The sequence below is a fragment of the Pseudophryne corroboree genome, chromosome 8, assembly GCF_028390025.1.
Source record: "Pseudophryne corroboree isolate aPseCor3 chromosome 8, aPseCor3.hap2, whole genome shotgun sequence".
Classification (NCBI taxonomy): Eukaryota; Metazoa; Chordata; class Amphibia; order Anura; family Myobatrachidae; genus Pseudophryne; species Pseudophryne corroboree.
Window position 1 is genome coordinate 118,554,544 of NC_086451.1, and position 21,121 is coordinate 118,575,664.

The 21,121-nt window shown below is 47.0% G+C and overlaps 1 protein-coding gene and 1 pseudogene across 1 annotated transcript in view; both read right to left on the minus strand.

The window, feature by feature from the left end:
- The window catches only part of BRCC3 (BRCA1/BRCA2-containing complex subunit 3), a 95,304-nt gene that overhangs the window by 29,895 nt on the left and 44,288 nt on the right, over positions 1-21,121 (minus strand). The window lies entirely within an intron of this gene.
- LOC134952728 (5S ribosomal RNA) lies at positions 10,517-10,635 on the minus strand (annotated as a pseudogene).

The following is a 21,121-nucleotide window of genomic DNA, read 5'->3' on the forward strand; positions in this document are numbered from 1 at the left end:
ATACCGTCACTACCCGGGGATTTACCACTGGGAGCCGCCTCAACCGCCGACATCACCTCCTCCAAGGTCAGAGGCGCATCCAGGGCGTCCCTATCCTCAGGGGAAAGTTTAGAAAGGGGGATATTTGTCAGGTAGAGGTCTAGCTCCTCCCCGGAGCATGTCAGTCGACTGTTGTATACCTCCCTAAAATAACAAAGGAGTAGCTGTGCAATGTCGGGGGTGTTATCTGTAATGGAGCCGTCGGCGCCGAGCAGCTGCACTATCGTGGTCCCAGGCCTGTCGTAGTGCACCAGGTGGGCCAACAAGCTACCTGGTCTGTCCGCTTGCATGTATATATTATTGGCCCTAAACAAGAGGGAGCGTGCATTTTTGTCTGAGAGGTGAGCCAGCCAGGCCCCCTGAGCCGTCTGCCATCGGGCCTTCAGCGCAGGGGTGCCCTCAGTCAGGTAGCGTGTCTCCAGGTCCCTGCACTCGGTCTCAAGCTGTCTTTCTGTCGCCCTGCGAGCCACCTTGCAGGCAGCAATTTTGCCAATTAAGGTACCTCGCATATACGCCTTGAATGCATCCCAAACTACCGGAGCCGGGGCCGTGTCTGCGTTATCCGCGAAAAATCCCTCCCATGTGGGCGCTAATTCTGGGCATTCGCCCAGCTGGGCAAGCCAGGATGGATGCAACCTCCAATATGATTGTCCCCTCTGACAGTCCCCTACCAGTGACAGCACCAGGGGTGAATGATCGGATACCCCCCGTGCCTCGTAATGAGCGTCCATCACGCCAGGCACAAGCTCAGGTGAGACCAGGGCCAGGTCGATTCTGGAAAAGGAGCCATGTGTACTCGAGTAACAGGAGTATTGCCGAAGGGTAGGATTTCGAACCCTCCAGACATCTACCCACTGCATACTGTCTAGGAACTCTGCAAATTTAGATTTGGGAGGAATCAAGTCGCCCCCCGCTCCCTGTCTCGAAGGAGTCCTCCATCTGTCCAAAGAGGCATCCAACACAGCGTTGAAGTCTCCCAGGCAGATGACAGGAGTATGGGGGGAGGAGGCAACGAATGAGGCAGCCTTTTGCAGGACATCGTAGGAGAATGGGGGGGGGAACATACACAGACAATAGGAAAAAATTTCGTGAAAACAGTTTGCACTCTAGAAATACGTATCTACCATAAGGATCTGTGTTTACCCTGATCATCTCGAACTGTACAGTCCTCCTTATCATCACCGACACCCCTCGGGAATAAGAGGAGTGTGAGGAATGATACGCCCACCCCACCCAAGGCCTGCGGAGCGATAACAGCCTATTCCCCTCCAAGTGAGTTTCACTCAAGCAAATGATATCCGGGCCATATTTCTTGATCATTTTAAATACTAGGGAACGTTTAACTTTGTTGTTGATGCCCCGGACATTCCACGCCAGAAATTTCAAGGGAGGCATGTCAGTCTAAGTATCAGCAGGGGCGCAGCTCTATTAGCAACCACCAGTCCAACCGGTGTTTCGCACCTATAATCATGTCGCCCGCAGGCCCCGAGCCGGACCCCATAAAACAGTGCAAGCCCACCACACCCTCCAATTGACAAGCATATAGGCTTCTTAAATTCAAAACGAGCAACATAATAACTGCTGAGAGGCCAACGGCGGCCCCCAAACTTCCCCCCACCCCGTATACCTCCCCGAACTGTGGTATACCCATATCCCTAACTAAACTCTAACCTTGGAGATCCCAAAGCCTACGGCAACACTGTACCAGGTGTACAGATCAATCAACCCCAATACAAAAACCCTTTTGTACGTTAATGTCACTTCTCAGCAAAGTCCAGAACCATTAAGCTAGAGGAAGCTCCCTGGACTTATACTTGCGGAGTGTTGGCCCATATAGGAGGGCGACCCGGTGTCAGCCTGGAGCCAGCTGGCGGTCCCCCGGAGCATACCTGTCCAGCCAGGACGCCGCCTCCCTCGGCGAGCCGAAGAACTTTGTCTCCCCGTCCGCCACCACGCGGAGCCTGGAGGGGAACAGCATCGAGTAGGGCAGATTCAAGTCACGAAGACGTCTTTTGATGGGAAGAAACTGGGCCCGGTCTTTTTGAACGTCCGCTGCAAAGTCCGGAAATGCCGACACCCTGATTCCATTCCGGAGTAGGGGGCCCTTCACACGGCCCAGGCGCAGGACAGAGTCCCGATCCTTGTAGTGCAGGAACTTTGCAATAAAAGTTCGTGGCGGGGCGCCTGGGGGCAGAGGCCGGAAGGGCACACGGTGAGCCCGCTCCACTGCAAACTGGGAGGTGAAGGATTCCGCGCCATATGCCTCTTTTAGCCAGGACTCCAGGAAATCTTCAGGGTTTGCCCCCTCCTCCTTTTCGGGGAGGCCCACGAATCTCACATTGTTTCTGCGGAGTCTGCCCTCCATGTCCAGGAGTTTAGTTTGCATTGTCGCGACTTGCTGTGTGACTGCAGACACCGATCTCTGAAGAGGCCCACTGAGGTCCTCCAAGTTGGAGACCCTTGTTTCGGTTTCGCCCACTCTCTCCCGTATTCGCTGGACGTCCTGCCGCATCAATGATAGATCACACTGTACCTTCTCCATTTTGTCCGGCAGACGTTGTTCGCTGGCCGCTATAGCCTCCAGGACCTGCTGGATGGAGGGAGCGGGTGGCTGTGTATTCGCCCCCGAGTCGGCCCCGGCCGAGGGATCCATTCTGGCAGGGGGGGAGGCCTTAGGTGATGGCTGCGTCGACTGGGTTGCAGGCTGTCGTGCAAACTTCTCCAATTTAGCAGCGGCAGCGCTCTGGCCACCCCTCACCATCGTATCAATGCCCAGCACAGCTCAGAGTCTCGATATTCAGTGTCAAGAGGTATAGCAGAAGGGTGGTAAATGCAGTATCAGCAGCTGCCAGGCACTGGGAAAGCCAGCTGCCAGGCCAGTGGGAGAAGGGGGGAACCAGGTGAATTCAGTGGTATATAAATGTAAATCCAATATGTGATGTTCCAAGGATAAAGGCAGGGGAAGGCAGCTGGGGCCAGTCCAAGCTCCTCCAGCCCAGCACAATCACACACTCACTGCACCCTGCTGTAAGGAGGAAGGGAGGAAGCTGCAAGCAAGATGGCCGCCCAGCACATTGATCATTCCCTCCTCTCACCCTGCACCAGCCTTCAGGGGAGCTGATTTATGCCTGTGTGAAGCCCTGGGGGTGCAGGAGTGAGGTGTCGCTGTCCCCAGGAGCCGCCAGCCGCTGTGTCCGCCTCCGGCGCGGGATCGCGCGCGCGCACACGCGCCCGGCAGAGCTCCAAAACTGAGGCCGGGGATTGAATTGCGGCCTAGGCCCGAGGTCCGGGCGGCCGCTGGCGCGAGCCGGGAGTGCTCGTTTCGGACAGTAACAGTGCCCGCTGCCTCCCCAGTACTGATAGGCAGGAGAGGGGACCAGGGAAGACCGCAGTATAGAGCCCCAGGATTATTTCAGGATCTTTTTCCAGGGAGCTCCTCGATCCTGCTGCCTAGTACCTTGCTGCCGTGGCCACGCCCACGGAGCAGGTCCTTTCTTAGAGGTAGAGGCCACGGGTCTTCCGTGAGCATCTCTTGAATTTCCGGGTACCAAGTCCTTCTTGGCCAATCCGGAGCCACGAGTATAGTCTTTACTCCTCTCCTTCTTATGATTCTCAGTACTTTTGGTATGAGAGGAAGAGGAGGGAACACATACACTGACTGGTACACCCACGGTGTTACCAGAGCGTCCACAGCTATTGCCTGAGGGTCCCTTGACCTGGCGCAATATCTGTCCAGTTTTTTGTTGAGGCGGGACGCCATCATGTCCACCTTTGGTTTTTCCCAATGGTTCACAATCATGTGGAAGACTTCTGGGTGAAGTCCCCACTCCCCCGGGTGGAGATCGCGTCTGCTGAGGAAGTCTGCTTCCCAGTTGTCCACTCCTGGAATGAACACTGCTGACAGTGCTATCACATGATTTTCCGCCCAGCGAAGAATCCTTGCAACTTCCGTCATTGCCCTCCTGCTTCTTGTGCCGCCCTGTCTGTTTACGTGGGCGACTGCCGTGATGTTGTCCGACTGGATCAACACCGACTGACCCTGAAGCAGAGGCCATGCCTGACTTAGGGCATTGTAAATGGCCCTTAGTTCCAGGATATTTATGTGAAGTGACGTTTCCATGCTTGACCACAAGCCCTGGAAATTTCTTCCCTGTGTGACTGCTCCCCAGCCTCTCAGGCTGGCATCCGTGGTCACCAGGACCCAATCCTGAATGCCGAATCTGCGGCCCTCTAGGAGATGAGCACTCTGTAACCACCACAGGAGAGACACCCTTGTCCTTGGAGACAGGGTTATCCGCTGATGCATTTGAAGATGCGATCCGGACCATTTGTCCAGCAGATCCCACTGAAAAGTTCTTGCGTGGAATCTGCCGAATGGAACCGCTTCTTAAGAAGCCACCATCTTTCCCAGGACCTTTGTGCATTGATGCACTGACACCAGGCCTGGTCTTAGGAGGTTCCTGACTAGGTCGGATAACTCCCTGGCTTTCTCCTCCGGGAGAAACACCTTTTTCTGTACTGTGTCCAGAATCATCCCTAGGAACAGCAGACGTGTCGTCGGAATCAGCTGCGATTTTGGAATATTTAGAATCCAACCGTGCTGTCGTAGTACTATTTGAGATAGTGCTACTCCGACCTCTAACTGTTCTCTGGACCTTGCCCTTATCAGGAGATCGTCCAAGTAAGGGATAATTAAGACGCCTTTTCTTCGAAGAAGAATCATCATTTCGGCCATTACCTTGGTAAAGACCCGGGGTGCCGTGGACAATCCAAACGGCAGCGTCTGAAACTGATAATGACAGTTCTGTACCACAAACCTGAGGTACCCTTGGTGAGAAGGGCAAATTGGGACATGGAGGTAAGCATCCTTGATGTCCAGAGACACCATATAGTCCCCTTCTTCCAGGTTCGCTATCACTGCTCTGAGTGACTCCATCTTGAACTTGAACCTTCTTATGTAAGTGTTCAAGGATTTCAGATTTAAAATGGGTCTCACCGAGCCGTCCGGCTTCGGTACCACAAACAGCGTGGAATAATACCCCTTTCCCTGTTGTAGGAGGGGTACCTTGATTATCACCTGCTGGGAATACAGCTTGTGAATGGCTTCCAATATCGCCTCCCTGTCGGGGGGAGACGTTGGTAAAGCAGACTTCAGGAACCGGCGAGGGGGAGACGTCTCGAATTCCAATTTGTACCCCTGAGATACTACCTGCAGGATCCAGGGGTCCACTTGCGAGTGAGCCCACTGCGCGCTGAAAATCTTGAGACGGGCCCCCACCGTGCCCGAGTCCGCTTGTAAGGCCCCAGCGTCATGCTGAGGACTTGGCAGAAGCGGGGGAGGGCTTCTGTTCGTGGGAAGAGGCTGTCTGCTGCAGTCTTTTTCCCCTTCCTCTGCCCCGGGGCAGATATGAGTGGCCTTTTGCCCGCTTGCCCTTATGGGGACGAAAGGACTGAGCCTGAAAAGACGGTATCTTTTTCTGCTGCGAGGTGACTTGGGGTAGAAAGGTGGATTTCCCAGCCGTTGCCGTGGTCACCAAGTCCGATAGACCGACCCCAAATAACTCCTCCCCTTTATACGGCAATACTTCCATATGCCGTTTGGAATCCGCATCCCCTGACCACTGTCGCGTCCATAATCCTCTTCTGGCAGAAATGGACATCGCACTTACTCTTGATGCCAGAGTGCAAATATCCCTCTGTGCATCTCGCATATATAGAAACGCATCTTTTAAACGCTCTATAGTCAATAATATATTGTCCCTGTCCAGGGTATCAATATTTTCAGTCAGGGAATCCGACCAAGCCACCCCAGCACTGCACATCCAGGCTGAGGCGATTGCTGGTCGCAGTATAATACCAGTATGTGTGTATATACTTTTTAGGACATTTTCCAGCTTCCTATCAGCTGGTTCCTTGAGGGCGGCCGTATCAGGAGACGGTAACGCCACTTGTTTTGATAAGCGTGTGAGCGCCTTATCCACCCTAGGGGGTGTTTCCCAGCGCGCCCTAACCTCTGGCGGGAAAGGGTATAATGCAAATAATTTTTTTTTTAGAAATTAGCAGTTTTTTATCGGGGGAAACCCACGCTTCATTACACACCTCATTTAATTCATCTGATTCAGGAAAAACTACGGGTAGTTTTTTCACACCGCACATAATACCCTTTTTTGTGGTACTTGTAGTATCAGAAATGTTCAAAACCTCCTTCATTGCCGTGATCATGTAACGTGTAGCCCTACTGGAAAATACGTTTGTTTCTTCACCGTCGACACTGGAGTCAGTGTCCGTGTCTGTATCGACCTGATGTAACGGGCGCTTTTGAGCCCCTGACGGTGTTTGAGACGCCTGTATTAACTGATTATCCGGCTGTCTCATGTCGTCAACAGACTTTTGTAAAGTGCTGACACTATCACGTAATTCTTTCCATAAGATCATCCAGTCAGGTGTCGACTCCCTAGAGGGTGACATCACTAACACAGGCAATTGCTCCGCCTCCACACCATTTTCCTCCTCATACATGTCGACACAACGTACCGACACACCGCACACACACAGGGAATGCTCTGATAGAGGACAGGACCCCACTAGCCCTTTGGGGAGACAGAGGGAGAGTTTGCCAGCACACACCAGAGCGCTATATATATACAGGGATAACCTTATACAAGTGTTTTTCCCTAATATAGCTGCTGTATATCTTTATATGCCAATTTTATGCCCCCCCTCTCTTGTTTTACCCTGTTTCTGTAGTGCAGGACTGCAGGGGAGAGTCAGGGAGCCTTCCTCCAACGGAGCTGTGAGGAAAAAATGGCGCCAGTGTGCTGAGGAGATAGGCTCCGTCCCCTTTTCGGCGGCCTTTCTCCCGCTTTTTTATTGTAATTTAGGCAGGGGTTAAATACATCCATATAGCCCAGGAGCTATATGTGATGTATTTTTAGCCAAAAAAAAGGTATTTCTATTGCGTCTCAGGGCGCCCCCCCCCAGCGCCCTGCACCCTCTGTGACCGGAGTGTGAAGTGTGCTGAGAGCAATGGCGCACAGCTGTGGTGCTGTGCGCTACCTTAATGAAGACAGGACGTCTTCTGCCGCCGATTTTCCGGACTCTTCAGTCTTCTGGCTCTGTAAGGGGGACGGCGGCGCGGCTCCGGGACCCATCCATGGCTGGGCCTGTGATCGTCCCTCTGGAGCTAATGTCCAGTAGCCTAAGAAGCCCAATCCACTCTGCACGCAGGTGAGTTCGCTTCTTCTCCCCTTAGTCCCTCGATGCAGTGAGCCTGTTGCCAGCAGGTCTCACTGAAAGTAAAAAACCTACTTTAAACTTTTTCTCTAAGCAGCTCAGGAGAGCCACCTAGATTGCACCCTTCTCGTTCGGGCACAAAATCTTAACTGAGGCTTGGAGGAGGGTCATAGGGGGAGGAGCCAGTGCACACCAGGTAGTCCTAAAGCTTTTTACTTTGTGCCCAGTCTCCTGCGGAGCCGCTATTCCCCATGGTCCTTACGGAGTCCCCAGCATCCACTTAGGACGTTAGAGAAACTGGGCTTCAGTTTAGGACTCCCGGAACAAACACTGTGGACAAGGTTGGAAGATGGAGTTCTGCACACTTTAGTATGTGACTTACCTCCTTTCCTTGCTGAAAAAGGGGAACTGGCTGCGCTGAATTTCAGAAGGATTCAAATAACGAAGGAGAGAGCCAATGTATCAGTATAAAAAGACAGCAAGATTTATTTAAAACATAATAACGTGTTAAAAAATAAATAAATAAACATATTGCATGAATAATAACACAGTCCGGTGTCTCACAGTGTCAGCAGTGTGTTGGACTTATACAGAATTGCCTCTGTAAATGTGGTGTGTTAAAGTCCAAATTCCATACCAGGTATTATGTGCCGTTCGTGATGCTCAGTAATGATGCATGAAAAAATGCAATGTATGAGATTCCAATATTGGATCACGTAGGGGGGCCAGTGAGTCCGTGAGTAATGGACGATTACCTCTCCAGTGGGTTGATCCGTCTATTACTCACGGACTCACTGGCCCCCCTACGTGATCCAATATTGGAATCTCATACATTGCATTTTTTCATGCATCATTACTGAGCATCACGAACGGCACATAATACCTGGTATGGAATTTGGACTTTAACACACCACATTTACAGAGGCAATTCTGTATAAGTCCAACACACTGCTGACACTGTGAGACACCGGACTGTGTTATTATTCATGCAATATGTTTATTTATTTATTTTTTAACACGTTATTATGTTTTAAATAAATCTTGCTGTCTTTTTATACTGATACATTGGCTCTCTCCTTCGTTATTTGAATCCTTCTGAAATTCAGCGCAGCCAGTTCCCCTTTTTCAGTTTACTTCTCCCTACTATTACACATATAGTTGCAGGCTGCGCAGTAATTCAGAGGGCTTCTGATATACATACATTTATCATATTGAGGCGCTTTTAAATCACAGTTAAATTTGTTTATCTCTGGTTTTTTGCTATTCCTTTCCTTGCTGTTTAGCTGTGTGTTCCTCTGGTTGAGGTACACTACTGCCATTTCCTTGTCCTTGCGGATCTGGACCGGTTTTCCTTTAGGAATGTCCCGTGCCTGAAGCAGGACCCAGTATATGGCCCGAAGTGCTAACAGGCTTATTAGCAGGCAACTTTTTTCTGTGGCCCATAGTCCCCGGAATCATAATCTTCCAGACAATGGCCCCCACAGCCCTGAAGACTGGCATTTGTTGTCAGGATCTCCCAACCTGATATCCAAAAGGGTGTCCTCTGGTCTAGATGGAATGTCTGTAGCCCCCAGGCTACTGACTTTCTTTCCTTTTCTGCCAGTACCACTTGTTTGTGTTATACGGACAGCACCTGGTGTTCCCAGGAGCTCTCCCATCCAAGTACCTACCAGGCCCCACACTGTTAGCTTGCAAGATCAGGAGAGATTGGGCATATCCAGTGTGGTATGGCTGTAGATGGTTATTGTCCATCTGGCCCACCTACACCCCCTGGTATTCACAGGTGGTCTCTTATCAGAGAATTTAACCAGGCACAACACTGCTTAACTTCCAATATCAATGCGACTGGGCATATGCAGTGTGATGCGGCTGTAGATGGAAACAGATGCTGGAGAGGTCTTCAGTGGAATTGTGCCACTCCACCATGTCTATTCACCATCAAACCCATCATTCGCATTGCTGCGTGAATTGATATTGTTTGACTGTGTAACAACTTCTGAGTCCTTAACTGCACCTTGGATATCTTGCTCCGAGGTAACTATTTTCTGCAGACTTGAATTCAGTACAGGCCCACCGTGAGTCATCCGATGTTACGGAACCAGAGATGATTTTGCCAATTTATGAACCACCCGTGCCTCTGCAGACAAGTTATTGTGTGTTGTAGATGGCACAGAAACCTTTCCTGTATTTGTGCCAGGATAAAAAGGTGGTCAAGGTATGGCAATTTTCTTATCCCCTGCCAGCGGAGATAAACTGCCATAATCATTTTGGTAAATACTCTGGGGCTGTGGCTAACCCAAAGGGTAAGGCCTAAAACTGAATGTTGCTGAAGGATACTAACCTTGAGATAACACTGATGGACAGTGCTATAGGAGCCTGAAGGTAAGATTCCTGACTTATCCAGGAATACAATGTAATGTACTGGCTCCCCCCCAAACTATGGCGTGCCATGTCTCCATGTGAACCGTGGTTCCCAAATTTATCTGTTTTGACTTTTTGAAATTGAGAATGGGGCGAGGGATCATTTTTGACCCAGGTGGGAATAAACCCCCCCCCCCCCCCCCCCCATTGTGCATGGGTTACTGGAATGACTATTCCTGACAAAAACATTTTCTGAATTGCTTCATGCAAATCCCTCGCCTACACCTCTACCAGAGACGGGATGAAACAGAAGAACCTTTGAGGAGGATGCTTCTTGAAAGGAAAGTATAACCTAGAGATACTGCTTCTTGCACCCAGGCACCTGTTTGAAGACTGCTATCAGATCTGTGCAAATTGAAGAAGTCGGCCCATTATTTTGGAGTCCTCCAGACGGAGGTCCGCACCATCATGCTGATGGCTTATCCCCTGGTTTGGAAGCTGGCCCTCTGGTTGCCTTTGCTTTTTTGCCTTACCAAACTTATTGTATTGAGGCTGTTACGTTCCTTTATGACCGACAAGGCCAAAACCGGACTCATAGGTTTGGGATTATATGTGGAAGGAAACGTGACCTTCTTAGAGTCTGTTTCGGACTCCAGAATGACTGATAACTCCTTCCCAAACAGAAACTTCCAGCCAAGGCAATGTTTTATGTTTCCAGAACCTTCTTAGATTCTGAATCAGCTTTCCATGTATGTGAGCCAAACTCTGCGAACAGCTACTGTTATTGCTGATGCCCTAGAACATTGGTGTCCATATGAGCTATATGGGATTCTTGCTCACTTGCAGGCACTGAAAACCTGTCTTCCAGTACCTCAGCCCAATGTACCTACAGCACCTGGTATTTCAAGGTGGTTTCCCTTCCAAGAACTAACCAGGCCCAACACTGCTTAGCTTCCAAGATCTAGTGAGATTGGGCCTATCCAATGTGGTTTAGCCGTAGATTGCAAGGTGAAGTCATGGCTGGCCTTATGACTGCCCCAGACAAAGGGAATATGGTCTTTTTTGAAAATCATTCCTCTTTTGATGGCAGAGGCCATATAGATTTTTGCACTATCGATGACATGCATATCTATTTAGGGAGGCACTTTCTATTTGAAACAGTCCCCGGCTGGAAAAAGATATTGGAATCCCATTTACCGGGTATTCTATTTTATTGGGTGTAACCCAAACCCTTTTCCTCAATTCTGCCCTCGTGAAGTGGCCCTTTGGGACGTTTAAACACAGGTACCTTATTTTTACCCCAGGCTCTGCTGCCTTTATTGACAGACTAGCCTTTTTGCTCTCATTTATTCAGCTTATTCCTTTAGCCGATACCCTTTACCTGTTCTTCGTATGCTGAAGTAGAGTATAGAGAGCTTTCATCGTCTGATGATTATCATGTGTAGTCTGTGAAGTTGATGATTTATTTACCTTTGGTTCATCAGCTTGTCTTATTGGAGAAGCTGTTGGGGACATACCGTAAGTAGTGAGCTGCATGGGTTAATAGTGTAAGAATTAACTTTTCAGCTAAACTGGACAAGGTCTGTGCAAACATTCTATCTATACCTGATGTAAAACAGGGAAGTATTATGCTAAACAGCAACCATTTTACACATAAACTATCTTGTACCAGATCATAGAGGATAATACAGTTTTTGCAAAAACAATAATGTATGGGTGTTGGTGTTACTGTAAGTGTACCCTTGCCGCTCTTAGACATGATAAATAATCAGCACTTTCACAGTGTACGACACAATTTGTGACTGTAACCACTTTTTCCTAAAGTGATATCATGTATGACCCTACCATGCACCTGCATTGAGGATCAGAAGATCAACCGACAATCATTTGGCCTGTATTCACCCATTCCTCATTTAGACACATTAGCGCCATCTTCTTCTTTACCTCACCTTTTTCGACAATCATTTATATTAGGTCAGCATTCACACTAGCAGTCAGTCACATGTTATATATTAGTCATATGAGCATATTATCAACTACAAACACATCTGAAAGTATGTAGGAGTACATATTACTGAATTCTGTTCTATACAGATCTTTAACGTATTATTATTATTATATTTTATTTATAGGGCGCCACAAGTGTTTCGCAGCGCCGTACAAAGGACAGTACAGGGAGACAAAACTTAGCATAACAGTAAATAAATAACAAAAATGGATTGCAGGTAACAAAGAACACCATAATTCTCAAAACATAATACAGCTTAGATGTAAGTAGCGAGGGAGTAATCATTGTACTACTTGGGGCTGGCGGCCATAGATAGAGAGGGGCCATTTACCAGTAGGAGAAAAAGCAGGTAAAGATGGTCGCTGAGTGAAATGTGTCGAGAAGAGGGCTTAGACAAGAGGAAAGAGGGCCCTGCTCTGAAGAGCTAACAATCTAGTGGGGAGGGGCGACAGACAGATGACATGAGGTGCAACCAAGCAGGTAGAAGCCTGATGGTGGTATGCGAGCAAAGCAGAGATGTCCAAGGCATGGGGATGGAGGAGCAGCCAAAGGACTAGGTTATGCATTGGAGGGGTACGCTTTGATGAATAGGTGGGTTTTCAGTGCACGTTTGAAGCTTTGCAAGGTCGGGGAGAGTCTAATGGAGCGGGAGAGCGCATTCCACTGAAGGGGTGCAGCACGGGCAAAATCCTGAACTCGTGCATGGGAAGCAGTGACCAAGGCAGAGGAGAGGCGACGGTCATCAGCCGACCGTAGTGGGCGGGAGGGAGTATGAACGGAGAGGAGGTTGGAGATGTAGGGAGCAGTGGAATTGGAGATGGCCTTGTATGTGAGGGTGAGGAGTTTGAAGAGGATTCTGTAGGGGAATGGGAGCCAGTGTAGATTTTGTTGAAGGGGAGTGGCAGAAGTGGAGCGGCGAGAGAGGAAGATGAGCCTAGCTGCGGAGTTGAAAACAGATTGGAGGGGAGCGATGTGGGAGCATGTAAGGCCAGTGAGGAGCACATTGCAGTAGTCGAGTCGTGAGATGACCAGTGAGTGGATGATAAGTTTAGTTGCACTCTGGGAGAGAAATGGCCTGATGCGAGCAATGTTGCGTAGCTGGAACCGACAAGATTGCGCCAGGGCTTGGATGTAGGGTGCAAAGGAGAGGGAGGAGTCAAGAGTGACGCCCAGGCAGCGGAGTTGGGGAACGGGGGAGATGATAGTGTTGTCAACAGTGATAGAGATATTTGTAGGGGGTGTTGCTCTGGTTGGGGGAAAGATAATAAGTTCAGTTTTGTCCATGTTGAGCTTCAGAGAGCGCTCAGACATCCAGGAGGAGATGGCAGAGAGGCAGCTGGAGGGGTTCACTACGATATACCAGCGGTCGGGCTCCCGGCGACCAGCATACCGGCGCCGGGAGCCCGACCGCCGGCTTACCGACAGTGTGGCGAGCGCAAATGAGCCCCTTGCGGGCTCACTGCACTCGCCACGCAACGGGCACGGTGGCGCGCCACACTATTTTATTCTCTCTCCAGGGGGGTCGTGGACCCCCACGAGGGAGAATAAGTGTCGGTATGCCGGCTGTCGGGATCCCGGCGCCGGTATTCTGTACGCCGGTATCCCGTCAGTCGGCATACAGAAGACCACCCAGCTGGAGACCTGAGAGAAGACAGAGGGGGACAGATCAGGAGAGGAGAGGTAGAGTTGTGTGTCATCAGCATAGAGGTGGTATTGAAGGCCAAAGGAGTTAATGAGTGCACCCAGGGGAAGAGGTGTACAGGGAGAACAGAAGGGGGCCTAAGACAGAACCCTGAGGGACACCAACAGGAAGGATGGAAGGGTGTGAGGTGGTTCCGGAGGCAGACACAGAGAAGGAGCGGTTAGTGAGGTATGAGGTAAACCAGTCAAGGACAGTGCTAGAGAAGCCAACGTTTTGGAGTGTGCGGAGGAGGAGAGGGTGATCCACGGTGTCAAAGGCAGCAGAGAGGTCCAGGAGGATGAGCAAAGAGAAGTGGCCCTTGGATTTGGCCGAAAGCAGGTCACTGGTGACTTTCACCAGGGCAGTCTCGGTGGAGTGGAGTGGGCGAAAGCCAGATTGTAGTGGATCAAGGATGGAGGGTCAGAGAAGGTAGCTTGTGAGACGGCTGTAGACCAGTCGTTCAAGTAGTTTGGAGCCGAAAGGGAGAAGAGAGATGGGGCAGTAGCTAGTGAGTGATGAAGGGTCGAGGTTGGCTTTTTTGAGAATAAGGGATACCAGAGCATGTTTGAATGGCGAGGGAATGATGCCAGTAGAGAACGATAAAGATGTGAGCAAGGTGGGAGCAGGCAGTGGGGGGGGAGGGAGCGGAGAAGATGGGAGGGGAGAGGATCCAAGGGGCAGGTTGTGTGGGGGGGGGGGGGGGGACGACGACAGAAGATGAGGGAGTGGACTTCCTTGTCTGAGGTGGGACGGAAGCAGGACAGGGTGGGATAGATGGACGGGAGGGATGGTGGGAGCAGGGGGGCAAGCAGAGGGGTGACGGGAGGAGATGTAGTTTTGAATATCCTCAATCTTGGAGATGAAGAAGGAGGCAAAGTCAGTGGGAGTGAGGGAAGAGGGGAGGGAAGGAGGAGGGTGGCGAAGGAGAGTGTTGAAAGTTTCAAAGAGTCGGCGTGGACTGGAGGACTGAGAAGAGATGAGTGTTTGGAAAAAGGATTGCTTGGCGAGAGAAAGAGCAGAGCTATAGGAGGAGAGGATAAACTTGATATGGAGAAAGTCCGCCAGAGAGTGGGATCTCCTCCAGGAGCGTTCTGCGGAGCGTGAACATTTTTTTTAGAAATCGTGTAAGTTGGGGGCGTGGCCTGGAGGCTGAAGTGAAAGGCAACACAAGCAGAAAGCTCCACTAGGCCTGAGCACAAAAACCCCACTATTTCTCCCCATATCCCGCAGAATCCTTCCAAACCTCACCCCCCTACGGCTGTGGGAGTTCCCCATTACAGTGGAGCAGAGCTGCGGAATCGGGGAGCCGGTATACTGGCTCCCGCGGATTGCAGCCTGCCCACCCCACTGAAGCCGGGGCCTAAATTACAGACGCTGACGTAGCGGGCCGTGCAGACTACCAAGCCCGGAAGCCCGGAGGTATCCCCCAGACCGCACCCGCCTGCACCATCAGGAACCGGACCCCCTCCCCGAACCAATACAACACCTTGCTCTACGGGAGAGAGGAGAGACGCCGGGGACACGGAGCTCCGGAGGTGGCGGCCATCTTAGGTCTCGGGACCCGCACAGCAGCGACGCGACGGGACGGACACACATCCCGGCGGCTACATACAGCTACAGAGGTGAGCTGACCCCCTGCCGCACTCTCCCTCCACTAACACCTGCTCCGCACATCAGCGGCCGGCCGCAGCTAGCAGCACCGAGCTAATTACCGGGGACACGCAGCAACACCGCACTGCACCCCTATCCTACAGCTGGCCCTCATCATTATTATAACCCCGCTGAGACCGAGCAGTGATAGCAGACCCCCTGGACCCGCTTATCTACACCCCCCCAGACCCACTGATACCCTGGAATAGGGAATAGGTCCTGACATCATAGCCACCTGATGTCCGCTACTAGGAACCTGCTCATAAATATTTCCATACAGTCGTGCACTATACCACGCCGCATATCTATCTAATCGATACCGAAGGGCCTATCTCCACAACTAATAGCCCTCGGATAGGGGCGAGACCTGCCACTGGTTCACCCGCACCCATGCTGTGCTGAATTGTATTTCATTCACTCACCCCCCCAACATCCACCGATACGTACACAAATAAGTGTGCAATAAATGACGGCGGCCATCTTGGGTCTTGAAGGAGGTGCTGACCCGGCTGCCCGAGGGATCCCTGGCATCTGACAGCAAGTCGCTGTTCTCACCTGCTAGCCCCCAGGATCCCGTGCTACCCCCCCCCACCTCAACTCACCCTAATAAAACACAACCGTGTGTAACAAGCACCCCCCCCCCCCCTATCACAAAAACCGGGGTCCCCTACTTCCCAAGACCGAAGTCCAGAACGTTGGAGACCTCAGGCCCCTCTTGGAGGATATATTCCCCAACATGGAAAGATACATGGCCAAAACATCCCGTGCGAATAAAAATCCTCAAAACAAAAATAAACCAACGGCCACAGAGAGAGAACCCAACCTTATCTCACAGGGATCCCCATATTCACCAAACAGGCAACTCTCTGACGACACGTGTTGCCTTATAGGTAATTGTCTGCACTTAGTCTAATATTAGGGCAATAGATGTTGTCTGAATCAAAATATAATTCATTATAAATAGGCGATGTTACCATAGTGGACAGTATAGTGGATATATATAGTAAGGAATAGATATGAAATAAGTTTGAATGTATGAGGTAATGTTTAGCTGATTTAAGAGATTAGGTTTGTGTATGTGTTTATATAGATATACTGTATATTTGTGTTTTACTGCAAGATGGTAATAAAATAGTGTAGGGAACAGGTTTATTCTGCTCTAGTCATAAATAAGGCCAGAGAGGTTACAGTAAGATCAAGAGTCATTGTAGAGAAAAGGTATTAGGCCATAAATGATAATAGGTATGTGACAGAGCTCTGTTGGTCATTGGAATTCACAGGTGTGCTTACAGTAGATCAGAATCTACTGGTTTGTCTATTGTCCAGTGAATGTTAAAAGCTAGGGAGCATAAATTAACTACTATGAAAAGAGATCACATCCATTGATAAAACATTGTGTAACCGACCCCAGGAAAACTTGTCAATACAACAGAACTTTGGATGAAAAGACATTCCAGATTTTACAATACTATACTTGCTTAAGGCAGTGTGGACACCACACTTTTATGACACCATGCCTCCGTGAACAGGACACGACAGCCCAGTTCAATGTTTGTTTTATTACACCTTGGAATCTGACAAACCTATAATTACCTATTCCATTGGAAACTATGAGAATATGATAGTTTGAATTGGTAAAATATGAGATAAAAGGACCAGACTTGTAGTTAGGAGTTAGAAGGAAGAGGGAGAGGGAGAAGAAGAAGGAGAAGGAAGGAAGTCAGTCAGGAGGAGAAGTCATGGAGAACATGCAGAAGGAATGATTCTTGGGATGGCAATCTTTAACTTGCAAGTATAAATATGATAATAATTGAAACTGTTTGTGAAACTTATGTCATGTTGTTTTATGTTATGTAACGAAGGAAACATAGCATAGCTTAATATAATTATAATTAGTATATATATCACTACTGTGTATATCTTATTCTGTACGATTTGATCTGCCTGTAAATAAAGAATCATATAAAAAGAGCGGTAATATTCAAGCTTGAACTCTCTTTAAGGAATCTTAACTTCATAATTTCATGTCATATGTATATATAAGGACTGCATATATTTATCAGCCCATTAATTTGTAAGCCTGACATAATATATTTGCAGATATATATGATAATGCATATTAATTGAAATATATCCATATATTAAATACCATATATGATATATTAAATATTAATATTCTTAAATAAGATTCCATAAAGCAATATTGGCGACCACGAATTGGACTTGTTATTACTGAATCTGATTATCTGATTTATAATATTTATGAGGAGTAGCAAATGCTATAAGCTGGCTACCAAATCTGCAGAATCACGGTGGGGATGTATCTATGAAAATTTATTACCATTGTGTAATGTCAATTTTGTATTCTGTATAACCTAGGATAAATGTGTTAGTGCAATATACGTTATTTTAACTAACATAATATCTATTAGGAAGCAGCACCAATGGCTATAAGCCTGCTGGCAAAGTACAAGATCACAGTGGAATAGGTTACAAATGAGAATAAAGAATTTAAAGGCCTAGAGTAGAAAATGTGCACAGTGGAAATGAGTATTTCCAAATAAATGAATAAATGTACCAGGTATTAGAGTTTAACCTTAAGACACCGGTCAATCTTAAGGAGAGGATACCGTCAGTACAAAAACAAGGAATATAAAAATTTAGCATTGTAAATGATTGCAATGTTAAAAATGCAAAAGTTTTCTGTAGCATTAAGAAAAATGCGCAGAACTGCGGCTTTAGAAGCCAAACAGAAATGTAAAGAAGAATCAGGTTCTCGTCTTCGTAAGGCGTGCCTGACCATTAATGCAAAAATGCATTCATTATTTAAGTCCCTTAAACAGAAAAATAAACAAAAAAAGTTTGGGGCAGAAGCAAAAAGCCTGGCAGATTGTAAGCAAACTGTCATGACCTCTCAGGAGGAGATAAAAGAAAGTACAAGGGAGAACATTGTAGATGTAGGTGAGACTCAGGACAGCATTGTCCATGTGCAGCACACAGAGTCTGCTATGGTCACACAGACCACCAGCAGAACAGCCTCTTTGGTAAAGGAAGAAAGTAGCAATGTGCAGGATGTGTCTATCATCAGACAGCACATTAATGTAAAGGAGGTAGCAGCAATAGGAGATGTCCCCTATACTGTTTCTACTAAAGGGGAAGATTATTGTAACTCAGATTATGAGTATTCTGCTGAATACACTCTCAGAGTTCCCAATGTAAATGAAGAATTTGTTATGCCCTTAGGCAAAGGTGAATTGTCAGCAGATTTAAACACTGATAGCAGCAGTACAGTGCACACAGGGGTGGAGAAGTTCCCCATGGTGAAAACTCCCATGGCAACCAGAGTTGCAAACCTTGAAATGTATTTACCTGGAAACATGTTTAAAGGGGAAATCCATGAAATTAATTCAGGAATGCATGTTTACAAACAAAGTTCCCAAACTTTTGTAACCCCCACACAACACTCAGAGACATCTAGTGATGGTGCAAATGTTTGCATGCTCTCAGAGAGACCACATGCAGAGTGTCATTCTGCAAACCACACACCAATTAACAATGACAAAAAGTATCACCAGGATGAGAATGTTTTTATGCCCTGGTGCCATAACCATTTTATTACAGGTGTGGAAAGACAGAAAGCCCTGGGACCTGCAATACATATTTGGCAAAGTCTAACAAGTTTCTCTCCCCACAAAAGTAGGTTTTTTCAGAAGCTCCAAGATTCTTCCAGACTAAGGAGCCATGCCAAGCAGCAAACGCTATGGTTGAAGACAGTCTGGGACCAGACTGCGTCACAAGGGAGTATGGTCACAAGTGAATACGGTAGTATCATTCCTTTACTTGTTAGATCCAATGTAGCCATTGTTTGCTTTGATGTTCAAACAGCCACAGTTTCCAAATTAAACCTGCATCATATCTGCAGCGACAATTGTGCTGTCATTGACACACAATGTGACAGGAAAGATTGGCACAGGCCAGAAACAATTGTTTGTTTGTTATTCAATCTTTAAAGACACATTTGTAAATTCTGTACCTGATAACATGCAGCAGATAGGACAGAATGCATAGCACGGTATGTTAAATCACTGTATAAATATCTGTGATATTCATTGTATGTCTTTTTGTTTGATTCATAGTAAACCTGGCAACCTGTATACAGAATGGTGCAAGACTCCAAAAAAGACTCCAATTTACAAGGGAAAAGGTCTTCATTAACCCTTTCATCGCTGCTATCCAGCAAAATCTACATAGCATCCCTAAAGACTGATATATGGACAAATCCTCAAGGAGTTTTCCAGTTTCACAAGAAAGGGGAAGGTTTTCATTAACCCTTTCATCACAAGTAATCATTACTTGTCTTTCAAACTACATGTACACCCCCACAACAGTGTACAGCACATCTCATCACTGTGATTATACAGAACTGTCTCATCCCTTCATATACCTTAATCACATATATGTAAACATTTGTCTGATATATATTTTATATCATTGTATTATATACCTTGTAAATATTTTATGTTTTTTTTTATATTACACAGTAGATACTACCTATGCTTCCTTCGTAAAAGCTTCAAAAGTAATTAAATATCTAATACTGGATGGAATTAGATTTAGTCAAAGCCATTCCTAAATGATATTTAATATCTATTTGAAGCAAAATTGTATTCATTTATTGTATTGATAGCATGTTACTATATACACATCAAAAGCATTTTAAATAATTATTAGTCAAAATATAGGTAGGATAGAAAACGCCTTTATATGGGTTAAACTGGTATAGGGTTATTTAAGATTGAGATGTATAAATAGGTTCAAGGTAGAATAAGGAGACTTAAGACTGCATGGTAATTTATTCAGTGAGGAAATACAGAACAGAGTAGGTGTACTACTCACAGCCATTTGTGGTACTATTGCCCGAAGACAATTAAGACCTACTATTAACAAGCAAAGAAAGAAAGAAAGAAAGAAAGAAAGAAAGAAAGAAAGAAAGAAAGAAAGAGAAAAAAAAAAAAGACTGTTTCATATATGCCTGTTCTATTCAAAATCACAACCTGTTTGTGCAAAAGCAATATGGACACTTGTCACAACTGCGGCATTGGAAAAACATTTAAAGGACGCACAAGGCTAAAGACCATTACTGAGGGTCGTCACAAGTACTGAATGTTCAAGACACAGCACTCGACGTACACAGCCCTCTGCCTCAAACAGCGAAATGGCAAGCAAAGGAGCAGCTGCTATGAAGAATTCTACTTCAACTGCCTTCATGATGCAAACGTAATACGTCTCCAATGGCAAGCAAACCACGCAGATGACATTACTCTCCCAGTAAATTGCTACAGCCAAGAACAGCAAAAATGTCCAAACGTACTGATCCAGATACAGAAAAAAAGGTCTACAATTGGGCTATGGTATTCCAAATGTCTGTAGAAATTAGTTTTCCTCATGAATACTGAATAAAAACCTCAGTCTTGTCTGCTTTAGTTAAAAAGTAGAATAAGGTTAGGTAAGCTAAGAATTTTTAGAGATTTTTAAAATCATAATGGTTATTATTATTACACTTATGGTATATATTAGGGTTACAACAAAAGTTATGTTTTGAAGAAATATTTTGAAATGTATTTGGAAGCAATTACGCTAGTTTAATGTGTGGCCAATCAAAATAATTTCTCATGGCCACAAGGGGGCGACTGTTGCCTTATAGGTAATTGTCTGCACTTAGTCTAATATTAGGGCAATAGATGTTGTCTGAATCAAAATATAATTCATTATAAATAGGCGATGTTACCATAGTGGACAGTATAGTGGATATATATAGTAAGGAATAGATATGAAATAAGTTTGAATGTATGAGGTAATGTTTAGCTGATTTAAGAGATTAGGTTTGTGTATGTGTTTATATAGATATACTGTATATTTGTGTTTTACTGCAAGATGGTAATAAAATAGTGTAGGGAACAGGTTTATTCTGCTCTAGTCATAAATAAGGCCAGAGAGGTTACAGTAAGATCAAGAGTCATTGTAGAGAAAAGGTATTAGGCCATAAATGATAATAGGTATGTGACAGAGCTCTGTTGGTCATTGGAATTCACAGGTGTGCTTACAGTAGATCAGAATCTACTGGTTTGTCTATTGTCCAGTGAATGTTA